Source organism: Cuculus canorus, chromosome 6, assembly GCF_017976375.1.
Source record: "Cuculus canorus isolate bCucCan1 chromosome 6, bCucCan1.pri, whole genome shotgun sequence".
NCBI lineage: Eukaryota > Metazoa > Chordata > Aves > Cuculiformes > Cuculidae > Cuculus > Cuculus canorus.
Window position 1 is genome coordinate 42,191,162 of NC_071406.1, and position 14,478 is coordinate 42,205,639.

At 46.7% G+C, this 14,478-nt stretch overlaps 1 long non-coding RNA gene across 4 annotated transcripts in view; it reads right to left on the reverse strand.

Annotated features, from left to right (window-relative positions):
• Positions 1–737: 737 nt before the first annotated feature.
• The window catches only part of LOC128852601 (uncharacterized), a 57,974-nt gene continuing 44,233 nt past the window's right edge, over positions 738–14,478 (reverse strand). For 2 of the 4 annotated variants that reach the window (XR_008450580.1, XR_008450578.1), the window contains exons 7-10: positions 14,153–14,435; positions 7,020–7,214; positions 2,109–2,270; positions 738–1,981 (exon numbers count right to left, since the gene is read on the reverse strand). This is a non-coding gene — a long non-coding RNA (uncharacterized LOC128852601). Of the gene's footprint in view, positions 1,982–2,108; positions 2,271–7,019; positions 7,215–13,068; positions 13,605–14,152; positions 14,436–14,478 lie in introns of those variants that run through there. The other 2 variants (XR_008450579.1, XR_008450581.1) reach the window with 2 other exon arrangements.

Below are 14,478 nucleotides of genomic sequence, written 5' to 3' on the forward strand. Positions count from 1 at the left end.
GATGCTCCAGGGAAGCTGCAGACAGAGGGTAGGTGAGAGACAGCATGCATCAGCGCTCAGCTGCCGGAGCACCTTTCCTCCTCCAAAAAGCAAATCCCTTACGAGGACTTTCCGTGTTACACCAGCGAGCCAAGGAGTTGTGCAATTAGATGTCAAAGATGTTTGGAGAACAAAGAGTGTAAGCGGGATGTAATGCAATACTACGTGTTTATTTCTGAACAGGAATCCAAGCAAATCCATCCATGGCCGCTTTGCAAGGTGAATAAAACCTACCAGCTTAAGACGTCTTGCCTTATTTCTTCTCTCTCCGTTTTCACTAAAGAACCAGAATGAAATGTTTTTAATAAAACACTCCTTTTTTTTTTTTTTATATACATATATATATCAAAGTTCAAATAAATCTTTACTATAATCGGAAGAATGCGGAGAACTGTAAAAGTTTAGAAGAGGTCACTTCTGACTGGCCTCTACTCCATAAAGTACAGTTTGATGTCCTGTAGTTTATAGCCGTACAAAGCCCAGCTCTTCTGCATTCAGATTGGCTGTTAATGTTGTAATGATCTTTAACTGCTGACAAATGAATTACAGGTGGGGCGCGCATTGCCCATCTAAGACAAGGATTGTTTAACTAAAAAAATCTGTCATTTTTATTTGGTTTCTTTTTTTTTTTTTTTTTTTTTAATGTTTCTTTTTAATTCCCTCAACCAAACAGATTAAGGAACATCACAGCCTGTCAAGTAACGCATGTTTGTAAAGACACCAAGTCTTTTTGATGCGTCTATCATGTGCTGGAGAGGAGAAAGAGGGGTTTTCTTTCACTTGCAGCGTAGCTTCTTTTTATTTTTTTTGCCACTAATTATGGAATTTCTCATTAAAATAACAAGAAGCGTGTCTGGCTGTGATTCCAGCACATGTTTTCACTTTTGGAAACCAATGGGAACCGTATGCTTTCTTTCTTCTTCCATGTCCCATGCAGCAATGGCAGCAGACAGCCCAGCCCCTACAGGCATGACCATGCTCTGGGACACGATGCTCTCCCAAAGTCAGACCCACTTCATGCCTGGCACGGGGATGATTCCACATTTACCAACTACTTTTAAACATTTAAAAGTCATGCTATTCCCCAGATTTTGAACACGATTTTTTTTTCCCCCTTTTAGGCCTTTCTCATCCCTCTCTCTCTCTCTCCACGTCCCCTTTCATTTTTTCTCATGGCAAAAGTAACTCATGCAGACCTGTGGCGGTTATTTATAAACTCTCCTTCAACGCCAAAGCACCATGAATAATAATTTCCCTCCAGTTTACAGGAACATTCAAAGTGCTCTGAGACATATTTTAGACATAACTCATCACTTTGAAGACGCGTCCAAGCTTTTGTTCATGTTTATTGACAGGAAGTTGTTTTTCATTGCTCAAATCAGAAGAGGGATGATGAGGAGGAGGAGGGGAGGAGAAGAAGAGGAGGAAGGGGTTTTGCCAAGTGGTTGAAGCTGTACCCTGCAAAAACTGACCCTGCATTCCTAGCGTGCGTGTTGGTCTCCCTCAGCCATTTGCCGCCCAACCCTGCTGCTTTTCAAGGGGGGAAAAACATCATCAGAGCTTAAACCCACGTAAATTAGAGCAAGGACAGATGCAGGCAGGTGAGAGTGGAGAATGAACCTCAGATATCCATCATGACTATCGAAGAAGGATGTGTTTTGGGGTACTCCTTGGCCCTGGAGAGCAGGGGTGAGGCACAAGGAAGGCTGTGCTGGGGAACGGGCAGCACGAGAGGATCATCCACTCTCACAGCTCGGAGGCTTTGGGGAAATCGTGATTCGTGGGAGGGAGCAGCAGCGGAGGAGGGTGCTGCTTGAATCATCCTGCAGCGGTGCGCCACGGCTGCCTATCCCCAGCTCCGGGGGGTCACCGAGGGGCTTGTTGGGCTGCTTCTCATGGAGATGGATGAGGTCTGCAGGGCGGCCAGTCGAGGATGGGAGCCCTGCGGAGGGGGAGGCAAAGAATGAGGGAGGAACTGGGGGAACTGGGCTGATGGTGATGGGATAGGGGCAACACAGATGTGCTCACTGCTGCACGCCAGGAGAGAGTCAAGTACTCCTGGTTCCCACCTGAAGTCCAAGGCAGCATCTTCAGGGTGTGTTCTCTGCTGATTTAATCCATCCTGAACTTCAGCGAAGAGCAGCACTCCTCCTTGAAGGGCACGGTGATACTTACCTCTTGCTCCAGGCTGGTCCTGGTGGAGGAAGCCAGCAGAAGATCAGGACAAGTCCCTGGTATGCACAAGAAAGAGGGAACAGAGCCTGAAATGAGGACCTCAGCCAGCAAACAGAACTGCCATCACAAGAAAGCACCATGTGAAATGCAGAGGACCTGCTGGTCTTGACTTCACTGACACATTCAAAACCGCTCAGCAGTTCTGGCACAAATCATTGCTCTGCTCTGCTTCACGGGGAAAAGAGAGATTTTAAATAAGGTTGTATCGACCTTTTTATATTGACAATGGGACCGGTTATTATATACTGTGTGCCTGAGGTTCTTCCACTGAAAGGAGTGCAATGCAACACTGGGGGCAATTCTTGATTCCACTTATTCCCAATAATTATTACTTCTTGGCTTGTTGCTACACTATATAGTGTAATGTTATTGCTTGGAATGGTATGTTAACTTAGTTTTTACTGATACCATGTGTTCTCCCTCTTTTATCCCAGTAGTGTGTCAAGAACTGTTTCTCTAAAGATGGTCAAGGGAATATGATTCTAATATTACTGCAGATGATATAAAAAGTTTTATAGACAGTATTCCACTTTTGAACTGAAAGCCCAGAATTCAGCCACGAGGGCCTTAATCAGACATTTGAATTGCATGTTTTGAAGGCTCAGATTGGCTGATAAGGTAGAAAAGGCACTCACTCAATTACAGGCAATGGCCAGTCTGAAAGTCAAGACGCTAGACCTGCACTCAGAGAGAAACAAAACAAAAACCTCTGAAAGCTGGGCTTATAATTTGCAAGCTCAAGCATAATTTGACTCTAGAAGTATGATTTAAAGCAGCCTAAAAAAATGCAGAGGGACACACTGCGCACTGGGTTATTTTGATGAGTGGACCCAGAAAACTGTGCCCGTTAATGTGACAGTCGCTGTCTTTGCTGGCAGCGCTGGGGTAACATTTAGATCCTCCAAAATTCATCACAGACACTGCAAAAGGAGCTACAGACCAAGGTGTACTGACAATTACGAAGGATCTCTGTGTGCCATCTGGCCTGGCAACAAAAAGCTGCTTGCAGAAGGGGCCGGGATTTATATGTCACTGTGCAGAGATGTGCAAGGTGAGCACTGGGCAATGACTCCTTGCTCCCTCAGTCAGACAGGAGAGCTCAGTCTAGCTCTCCACAGCCCTGTGATGCCTCCAGACAACGCTGTGGTGGAGAGCACATCCCCATGAACACTCAGGAGGAGGAGATTCAGGGAGTGGATGTTGGCTCACTGCACTCAGAGAGATGCCCAGCGTGAGAGAACAGAGTAAGCTGCTGAAACTTTCTCTCGAGAGAAGAGCACAAGGATTCGCCCCACTAGTTTCTCTGGCCAACATTTGCAGTGACATTTCTCCCTCAGGCCTGCATCTGGAGTTTGCAGTTCCTCCACCTTTGGACGCCGCTGGTTAAGCTCCGGTGAGCAGCTACAGCAGACGGGGACTGTGAACATCTAACTCTGCTGCATTCGAGATTTCCTATTCAGTCATCGAGGTATTTCTTGTTATGTTTTATAGCAGAACAGGTTTAATGTGCAGAAGGAGGGGACTTTGAAGGCAGATAGCAACAGCAGGTAGAGTTTTCCAACCCCACCAAACTTTTACGAGCACTTCCATAATGGCATTTCCAACACTTGGGCCACAACTGCGGTGACAGTTGGCGCCTCATACATCATAACCTGCTTTCTATTTAAAAAATAACAACTCTCTTTAATTTATTGCAGACGATTACCTTTACACGGGACGAATGTGCCTGGAGATTCCAACACTTTTGTCTCAGCAGCAGGCAGGCCTATAGTGTCTGACACTGTGTTCATCATTTCAGACATCATTGGGGCTGTGTGCTCCTCATTTTAGAGGTCACTGCGCTGCCTTGAAATGCTACACACCCACTACTGCCATCATTACCGGAGCTTCAGAGCTTTCCTTGGGGTTTTTGGCACTCTTGAGTACGTCTCTTTTTAGTGGTTATGGAGCAAAGCTTTGCTTCTAACCCAAGAGACCTCCAATTGTACTGCAACCTGGCCGTGCATTTTCCTGACGTGGTGACTGCTCACGTAGGCTCGGGCAGATGGACACCTGTATTCCTCTCTCTGGACATTCCCTTTATTCCGCTTTCAAAATCTCTTCTAACATGACTTTTGGGACACCCTCTACTTCCCTGCAACTTTTTTCATCCATGGCTTATTGCAGTTTGCATTGAGCACAGAGGATCTCAAGCAATCACTAGCCTGTACTTATCAGGATCATCCAATGGTGAGAGGCACCACGGAGTGGGGCTGTGGTGCCTGAGGAGGGCCAACTGCTGTAGGACAGAGCAGCACAGGGAAGCCAAGATGATGGCTGCAAGGAGAAGACCTCCCTAGCAAAGCAAGGGCACGGGGAATGTGGTGGAGCAGGAGGTGCACGACAGTTCCCCGGGAGGCAGATGAAGTACATGAGCTTGAAGAACCCTTGGGACAAAGAGGAGTGGGTGACACCAAACTTACAAATTCCCACATATACAATAAAGAAAATACTTCTACTCATAGGCTTATCTTAAGCTCCTCACTTCAAAAAAAGCGAAGGCAAAGCTTTCTGGCTGCAAGGCTAAGAGGTGAAGATGAAGAGATCTTGGACGAAACACGAGCTTAGGTGAAGTAATTCGTCCATAAGCTTCAGCCAAGCCACTGACTTCGCAAAGCACAGCTGGACTCAAAGCAGGACAAACACCTGTTCTCAAGATCTTACAAAGCCAGAACTGTCCCATACTGTGTAACTGCTCAAATAAGACCTAACTATCCCAAATTCCTCCTCTTCCTACTCATACTTGAATAACAGTCTCTCTGTTAACAAACACAGGGAAGTAAACATCTGGACTGTCTCATCCAAATGAAACAGGTTGCTCTTACGCACTCTTGTCTGACCTTCTGAATGTACACCCCACCCCAATCTCCTCTGAGGTTTTATCTACCAAGCTGAGGTGAACCACTGACTCACGATGCCTTTGAAAGATTAGCAAACATTTCTGCTCATGCCTTGCAATCTGGCCAGATCAACCCATTTAAGTGTTGACATAGCCTTTGTACATTAGAAAAAAGAAAAAAGAAAAAAGAAAAAAGAAAAAAGAAAAAAGAAAAAAGAAAAAAGAAAAAAAGAAAAAAGAAAAAAGAAAAAAGAAAAAAGAAAAAAGAATTAGCCATGGCAAGTGGCAAGCTTTTCCCCTCACTTTCTGCAGAAACAAAGCTCCCTGCTTTACCCTAGGTCCACCAGATCCTGGAGAGTCCGTGGAAAATTAAATCTTGGATTTGAAAACCTTTGGAGAGGACCCATAGAATCCCGAACCAGCACAAATTGAAAATGCCCCACTTGGACCACAGACACAGGAAAGCTCTGCTGCACCCCTGGCCAGCTCATTGGCTTTCCACTTGACGTCTTACGATGGGCAAAAAGCACTGCAGCTACGCATAGAGTCCCTACTGGGATTTAATGGCAAGGGAATTCCATCTTGGGCCACGGGGAACCTGTATTTAACTCCTCCGAGCTGTGATTTACTTCACAATACTTTCCAGCATCAGTGCTGAGAACAGCTTGGTTTTGGCTTCAGATGCTTTTCCTTGGGCTCTTCCCTCCCCACCTCCGTAACTCTGTTTTCCTATCTGCAAAATCAAGATAATGCCCCAAAACTGCTTTATAACTGACACTGAGCGGTCTGAAAGAGAAGTCTGAGACATTTTTGTTCCATAGGATATACTGGTCCATAACTTCATAAGGATCGTAAGAGATTTAACAAAATTTGGAGACCAGCGTACGGGTAAGGCTGCAGCTGCTGCCCCTGGATTCCCTCTCTGACGAGGTGCGCAACATAAAAACCCCAGTTTGAACGGGAATGGTTTGCAAATTCATCACTGTTTCTTAATGAGGGGAAAAGAAAAAATAATCTGCATGCGTGTCCACAACCGCCTTTTGCAGGGAGAGCTCGATGGTGGCTGCCGAGATCTGGGACGGATGCTGCACACACCAGACACGGGAACCAGGCAGCTCCAGGTAATGCTTGGAAAGATTGCTCTGCTGTATTTGGTTTTCAGACAAAAACCTGACCTGGAAAACATCAACACTGCTCCAGCATGAAGAGGCATTTTTTTTTTTTCTTTCAGGGAATGACATGCAATCTTCTGAAGCTGAAATTGAAATTTCACGCTCCTGAGGGCTTGGGACATCTTTTAGGCATCAAACCAGCGTCATCTCCAGTCCCTCCAGAGATGAGTAACGAGGACAAATGCTTTTTTTTGAAATTAGCGTGAGGACAAAATGACACTGAGATGTGTTTTTAAACAACAAATTGGATCTTATTGTTGTTGTTAGGTTCAGCTACGGGGTGGGGGATCTGGTGGAGGAACCATCCTCCTGTTGATCTGGTAAATGCATCATCTAAATACAATCTGCTCCAGCAAACAGGCGAGCCCAGGAGATGAAGGAAACCACATTAAAAACACGATGAAAGTTGCCTTGAGGCTCCTTATGTCACACTCGGTCTTTGGGAGGTTGGTTTTTTTTATTTCTTCCCTTTTTCTTCCATTAATAAACCAAAACCTGGCGTTCTTTGTTTTGGTGTTACGAGGCTGAAAAGATCCTTCACCTTCGTCCCCCAAACGCACACGCGTAGGTGCACGCGTGCTGTGGGTACCTGCAGCCTCCCGCCCAAGCTGTGAGAGCCAAGGCTACGTTAACGGCTCACAGGCAGAAGGAATTGGCATTCCTGCGTTATTTGGGCCTTTCAGCAGCCGACCCACCCCATTCGGTGGAGTCCAAGTGAATTTCACGGGAAGGAGTCAGCTAAACGCTGGTCTGGGCCAAAGCAGACAACCAGGATCCCTTGGTATCCCCCGGCGGCTTCTCCAAGCATCCCCAAGCATCACCGAGAGGGAAAGGTCAGTGCCAGGCGAGGACCCTTTGCGCCCCAAAAGGAGGAGCCGTGGCTCATGATGCTGGAGAGGGGAGAGAAAGAGGCACAAACTGTGTTATTTCTACCCTGGTGTGAAGCCCCTTCAGCAACAACAGAGCTAAATAAAAGGGTTTATTTTGGGTTAGTTCTCCCCCACCCCCAAACTGATTTATGGTGCTATTGTTCTGTGCTCTGACCCAACGCACCAAACGCTTCGAGCTTTGCAGCTCCCTCCCTGCTCCTTCCATCACGCAGGTGTAACTGCTGTAAAAGTGAGGGAGAGAGGGCAGAGAGAGGAAGGAAACAGAAGAGAAAACAAGGGGAAAAAGTTGAGGCTGCACACATCTGCTTTCTGACTAATTCAGGGTATGGCACACCCGTATGGGTCCCTTTTTATTGCTAACATTCCTTATACGTTAGCAACATTTTTTCACCACCACCCCCCTTTTTCCTCCAAACTTCAGATGTCCCAGAGGAATGTTTAAATTATTATGGAATCCCAGAGGAGTTTGCCGCTTCCCTTTTTAATTTGTTCCATGCTAGTTGCTGTTTTTTAGAGCAGTGCCCAGCTTATGCTTTTCTAAAGGCAAGCCCAGGGCTCCTTATTCCGGCTCTGGCACACAATTAGTTATAACTTTGTTCCCCAAATCCCTACGGGTTTATAGCTTGGCTATAATAATTTACTTCATGCTGAAATTTGTGATTACCTGCTCTGATTTTTGAGCTTTCTTTTAAATAGAAATGCTAAAAATACTGACTTAAGCCAATCAAAAAAAGGCATTATTGGCTACTTTTCACTTGGCCAACTTTCACAGGCGAGCTGCAATCCTGTAAGGCCAACAAAACGCCTGGTGTTATCTGCCCTCGGCACAGAATTGGGTCTTTGCAGAGCCAGACAGAACAAAATCAATGTGTGCTAAAAAGGAGAAGGCTGGAACTGGGTTTTGACCTTTATGGTCCAGTGACAGCAGGCAACTGAGGTTGGCAATTGGGAATTGTTCCGAGGAATCAAACCCTATAACCCAAAAATGAGTTATAAAGCACGTACGTTTATTTCCAGCGCTGGGGTGCAAGGGGGTTCTTGCTGTTTTTAACCTCATCAGCCCTCTTTGTCCTCTGACCACCACTCCAGGCTACGGGAGCAATGGCACATGGCATGGAATTGGCTCAAGGTTGCGTAGCAGGAGCAGGACTTAAATTTATTCTTAAAAGCCGGACCGCAGCTGCTGGCCTTCCTAGTGTTATTTTTCTTCCCACAACATGAGCACAGCACTGAGTGCCTCTGCCCGGCTCTGGTCCCCCTGTAATGCCTTTGTCTGAAGGGAAACCATCGCATCAGCTTTATAAAGGTCCCTTAGCAACAGCTGCTTCCAAACTAAAGGCAGAAAAGCCTCAGACCCAGAGCAGCCACGAGATAACTGCACGAGTAAATGAAATTTAAAGGAGTTGAAAGCGTTTTAAAAAAAAAGATTTTTTTTCTAAATATGGCACAAAAAGGTGTCCGAAGAGTTAGGAAGGGCGATGCCTCTTGAAGCACTTCTTGTTCACTAGGCGTAGGTAGGCAAATACTGGCCACACCTGTCCTCAACAGAGCCAGTTAACACTTCTAACCCTGATGGTTCGTCAAATCAAGCATTGCTTCTTCGCGTAAGAGATTTACTGTTCATTAAGAAAACAAATTTCAATGAAAGTGCAGCGCTACATTTTGGTTGGTGAACACCACTTTCCAGCCTGCTCAGCATCTAAATGCCTCTGAGAATCAGTGAAGGAAGTTTCTGTGTTACCAATGAGACAGAGCCTTTTTGGGGAATTACTATCAGGGAAATGGTGACATAGTTCTGGTCTTTCAAGCCAAGAAAGAGGATTCAGTTACTGCTCTAAGAAACCCCCCGTGGAATAAGACTGAGCATGGGAAAACCTGCAAACGGATCACCAAACACAACGGAACTTTGGAAAATGGTTGACACCATCAGGTCCAGGGAGGTTATTCTCCCTCTGTACTCGGCACTGGTGAGACCGCACCTCGAATACTGTGTTCAGTTCTGGGCCCCTCACCACAAGAAGGATGTTGAGGCTCTGGAGTGTGTCCAGAGAAGAGCAACGAAGCTGGTGAGGGGCTGGAGAACGTCTGACGAGGAGCGGCTGAGAGAGCTGGGGTTGTTTAGCCTGGAGAAGAGGAGGCTGAGGGGAGACCTTATTACTCTCTACAACTACCTGAAAGGAGGTTGTGGAGAGGAGGGAGCTGGGCTCTTCTCCCTGGTGACAGAGGACAGGACAAGGGGGAATGGCCTGAAGCTCCGTCAGGGAAGGTTCAGGTTGGATATCAGAAAAAAATTCTTCACAGTAAGAGTCATTGGGTACTGGAACAGCTGCCCAGGGAGGGGGTCGAGTCGCCTTCCCTGGAGGTGTTTAAGGAACGGGTGGATGAAGTGCTGAGGGACATGGTTTAGGGAGTGTTAGGAATGGTTGGACTCCATGATCCAATGGGTCCTTTCCAACCTTGTGATTCTGTGATTCTGTGATTCTGTGAAATGTCCATGTCTGTGCTATGCTTGACAGTATAAAGGCAGAGCCTTCCCAGCTAGGCAAGAGGGAGATGTATTTCCAGCACCTTTTACGTCAGCTACCAAGTTGCTTAGGACTCAGCCCACTGAGATGCTCAACTCTAAATCGTCGGAGCACAAAGCCTCAGATGCTGCCTAAAACCACGGAGTGCCTCATCACCTGACTCGGCAGCTCCTTGTACCACCTGGCTCGGTTTTCAGTGTGCACAGAAATCTCCTCACAAAAGCCAGGCGGGTCCCAAGAGTTCATCCAAAAATTCCTGGAAAGGTTCATTCCTTCAGGCACACCCGGAGCGTGATGAGTTCACACCACACCAGACTCATGGTCCCACCGAGGAGTGAGCATTTAGTAACAGAGGAAGATCATGGGCATGAAGCATTTTGAGTGAAAAAACAGAGGGGATATAAGGATGTGAGAGCTGCACGGTGCTGCAGGAGCCATCCAAGGTGTCATAAACCACAATGCTGCCTTTCTGTGCCCAATACTATGAGCTTTCTCTTCCTACCTATGGGCGTTTCTGGCACGGTTTGGACCTCCCTTCCCCTAGGGAAGAAGGGCTAACATCCTGCTGCTGTGATGGGTCTTCCCAGGGACCTTCTGGGAGGACTTAAAGAAGCTCCACCACAGCTTGGACACAAAGGGTCGGCAAAATGACACCTCTTCTCTGGGGTCTGCCGGCTTCTCTTGATGCATTGGAAAAAATAGGTGTTTCCCTGGCAAAACATTTGACCTTGGTTGGATGCTCATCCCAGAAGCCCTGGTTCACTGGGACTTCAGATAGGTCCAGTAGCCCACTACATACCTCTTGGATGTTTGTGCAGAGGGCAGATGCTGTTCGTCCTGTAGATCCAATTATTCAGGGAAACAGCTGCTTTGGACGGGTTTTTCAGAACAGAGCAGTTCTGTGCTTTCTGCCCAGACGATTAAAACTACTCTTACTTCGTGGACTCCAGAAAGACTGGCAAAGGGAGGGACCTGAGACCAGTCCTAGACCTTGATAATCCCCTCTGAGATGAAAAGCAATCGCTGCTTTGCCACTGCCAAGTGGATAGTTAGGGGACTGGTAACTCCTGCTACTGGCTGGGGGAGGAAGGTCTCAATGGTACCTTGAGGTGGGTGAAACATTTTCCCTGCCACTCATGTGCACGTGCCACTTCCCTGCTTTCCATCTCATTACTCATCTTGGTGTCCGGCTTTGGATTAAGAACATTTTAATCAAATCAGCTCCATTAGTTTGGCTTTGTGGGGACAGGGGGTTGGTGGTTTGTTTGGGTTTTTTTTGCATTGTTTTTGTTTCGGGGTTTTTTTTGTATTTTTTTCCTAATATCATTGCGATTGCATTGCTCCACTCCTGTGCTGCTTTGAGACATTGTTCACCGGTACCTGAAATCAAAGGTAAAACTTAGGGGCAGGCAGTCCTCAGGAAATGAGCATCCACCGAATCTCCTGTGAACTGAGACAGCTGAAACTATATGCCTTTATGGGGAAAATTAATTTTATGTATAATTCTCCCTTCCATTTCTATGTGTGGTATCCATGCTGTTTCAATTTCTCTGTGACAAAATGTATTATTGATAGGAACCAGACCTGTGGCTGCTTTAGTACTTAGATATCTAAATACTTGCCTGCAAGTACCATCTATCACTAAAGCGAAAAACCATGTCACTTGCAATGTCCTTTGGGAAGGGGAAAACCACAATTCTTTCAAGATTTGCCAGTTACTTTACAAGTTAAGCCTGTCAGTTTAACACTAAATCTTAGACTTAAAATGGTAAAATGAAAAAGAAAGGAGAAAAAAAAAAAAGAAAAGAGGTCCTTGTTTCAAAGCTGGAAAATTGAGTTTGTCTGAGATATTTTATGATTGTGTTTGGGACTCGCGATGATTGATTCATGGGTTTGGGAACTGTGTGTGCTGACAGCTTGGAGCGTCCTGCCTTCACTTTGTAAGCATGGATTAGTTCTACCGTAAACAGGCTGAAATGAAGAGACGGATGAGTAAACAACGGCGCTTTCTGGCTCACCACCACCTTCCACCTGCAAACCATGGGCTTTCCAAGCAGACAGTCTTCAGCTCCACCAGAGAGGTGAGGGTTTCCCTACTGTCCCTGCAGTCAGGTGCAGAGATGGTTGGAGCTGCCCACAGCCACCTCAACCTGCAAATCCCCCTTAAGACTAGAAACATGCATCCCTTCTTGGACGGGGCATGAGAACTCTGCTGGAGAAGGGTAGGACCAAAGCATTTCATGATGTCAAAACTGGAGGAAAACAGATAAAGAAGGTGTGGGCTGGCTGCTGAAGAGAGTCAGAGCACCTCTCTCACAACGCCTGTGGATTTTAAGCTTCCTGGGCGTGCACGGGGCACAGAGCAGTTTGCTGCTCCTGCAGCTTAGCTGTGGTTTCGTCTGGTTGCTCTGCAGTCAGGAGGTTTGTGGTGGGATGGATTTAACGGGACCCTTTTCTCGCCCTTCTGCGTGTCCCAGCAGGACCTGGGGGCAGTGAGAGGCACAGGGAGGAATGGTCAAGCAGCAGAGTCATCCACGGCACTGGCCTGCACGCGGTGGGATGTGACTGTCTGCCCCTCAAAGCTAGTTCTCGTCACTACATCTGCATTTTAACCTCACATTGCAGCACCGGGCGCAGCACTAAGCACTTTACAAACATCTGGAAACCAACCACACTGTAAATTTGCTGGACACAAAGTCATCACTTTGGCTCTTCCCTCCTAGTTACCCCATGGTGAACTGGCGGCTGCTGGCCTTGCTGCCCCCATGCTGGGCAGGTTTAGGACCATATATCACAGGGCTGCACTCACTTGGTGGGGACAGAGCTTCACTGATGCCATCGCAGCAGTGACCAGTAACCATATGAAGAGGGATGCTCAGCATTTCTTGGTCCTTTTCCTTTGCAAACACATTAGCATACCGATCTTAAAAGCACCTCTGGAGCCAGAGTGGACATCAGCAGACCACGCTGACAGACAGGCGTGAGGACCTGCTCTGATCTACTGCAAATCCACATGAACTGTATCTCTTGTGGATGGTGTTCTCAAAGTGCTTCACTTCGGTCTAAATGCTCTCTGTGAGCTCAGCAAACCCTGGATTTCTCATCCTGGGTATTGATGCAAAGCTCCTGGCATGGTGAAGAAGACAACCAAGCTGGGAAAGGCAAAGAATATATTTACTCTACCCCTATCAGGAAGGAGACCACAGCATTTGAAGGGAGAGGGTAAAAAATTCTCATTCACAACTTTTAATGAAAAACATCTTTCCTCCCACCCTGCCCCCGAGACAGTTTTCGCAGAAATGACAGTTTTCAATTTCCTTTTTGTGGGTTTACTGAAGAGCAGAGAAGTCCATCTTTCCATCAATAAAACAGTAAACTCTCTTTAAGTCTGGTAAAACAAAAATAAAAACAAGAAGAGTGAAAGGAAAGAAGGTATTGTTTCCGGGGAAGATCTAATACCATTTTAGGTGCAGTTTCTAGCAGAGAATTAATCCTACTTCTTTTACTACTGCTGGGGTCTAATTGTCATTAAACAATTAATTGTATCTTGGCATGCTTTGCAAAGCAAAGAAAGCAGCAGCCTGTGCTGGCCACTGGATGCAATCATCTGCTCTCTTGATATGCGTGTCTATTTTCTCCTTTCATCTTTATGGAAGAAGAAGCTGCTGTGATCCTACCACACCTGACAGCTTCACTGTCCAGACAGCTTTACAGCCCGCTGAAGAGCTCAGGCTCCTGGGACCCAACTGACAGTGCTGTGCCTGAACCAGATGCAGCCTCGAGAGCTCTTGTTTTATTTCTTCTGCCACCCCCTTTGTCTTGCTGCCACGTTCAGCAGGTGTGGCTCTTCCCTTCGTAGAGGATCCTTTTGAAAACACATCAAAGAGCTTCATTAGGCACAAGAAAAGGGATATCTGCTTAGGCTATATTCGTTTCCTAATTACCACGTATAATCTTCTGTCACTAACAAACAGAAGCGCTCAGAAGGGGCTGTATTTTTAAAGGCCTGATTGATCTGAATTACGTTTCCGACGCACAGCCAGATGAAACTCTTCTGCTTGCGCTTGACCACAAGTTGATTTGGGGGGAGCAAAACGAGTGGCACCCCATAGCACGTGAGAACTGCATCCTCCCTTTTTTGTGAGTGACGGCTTGAGTCAGGGAGGAGTGCTGGGAGGCTGAGCTGAGAGCAAACTCCCACCATCCCTCAAAACAGGCTGATGCTGGTCCAAGGTGGGATCCAGCACAGGATCCAGCAAATTCCCAGGGAGGTTCTTAGGGGCTCCAGGCAGCCTGCACCAGAGCTTGCCCTCCATTCACCATCCTCCTTCCCTTTGCCCCAGATTATCTGTGCAAACACCAGTGACTAAAACTGGAAGATTTCCCCCAAACATCTATTTTGTGCTTAATTACCTTTCCTGGTCTCGGTGGGACTGGTTCACCCCCCGGGTTTTTCACGCTGCAGCGGTTCAGCAGTGCCCCGGCTGCTCCTCACAGAGCGGCTTTGTGTCGGTCCATCCCTCCCCGCGCTGGGAGCACATGTTCAGACTGAAGGGGTTGATTTCTGGGCTGTGGTTTAGCTTTCTAATGATGCGTGAATGCTGGGGGCAGTTTGTGGTTGTATTTTTAAAAATAGATGTTCTGTTTCCTTGGATTTCTGGTGGTGTGAGGTTTAGCACATTCATTACTCTGAGGACTGAGGAAAAAAAAAAAAAAGAAGAGAAAAATAATAATCAGAC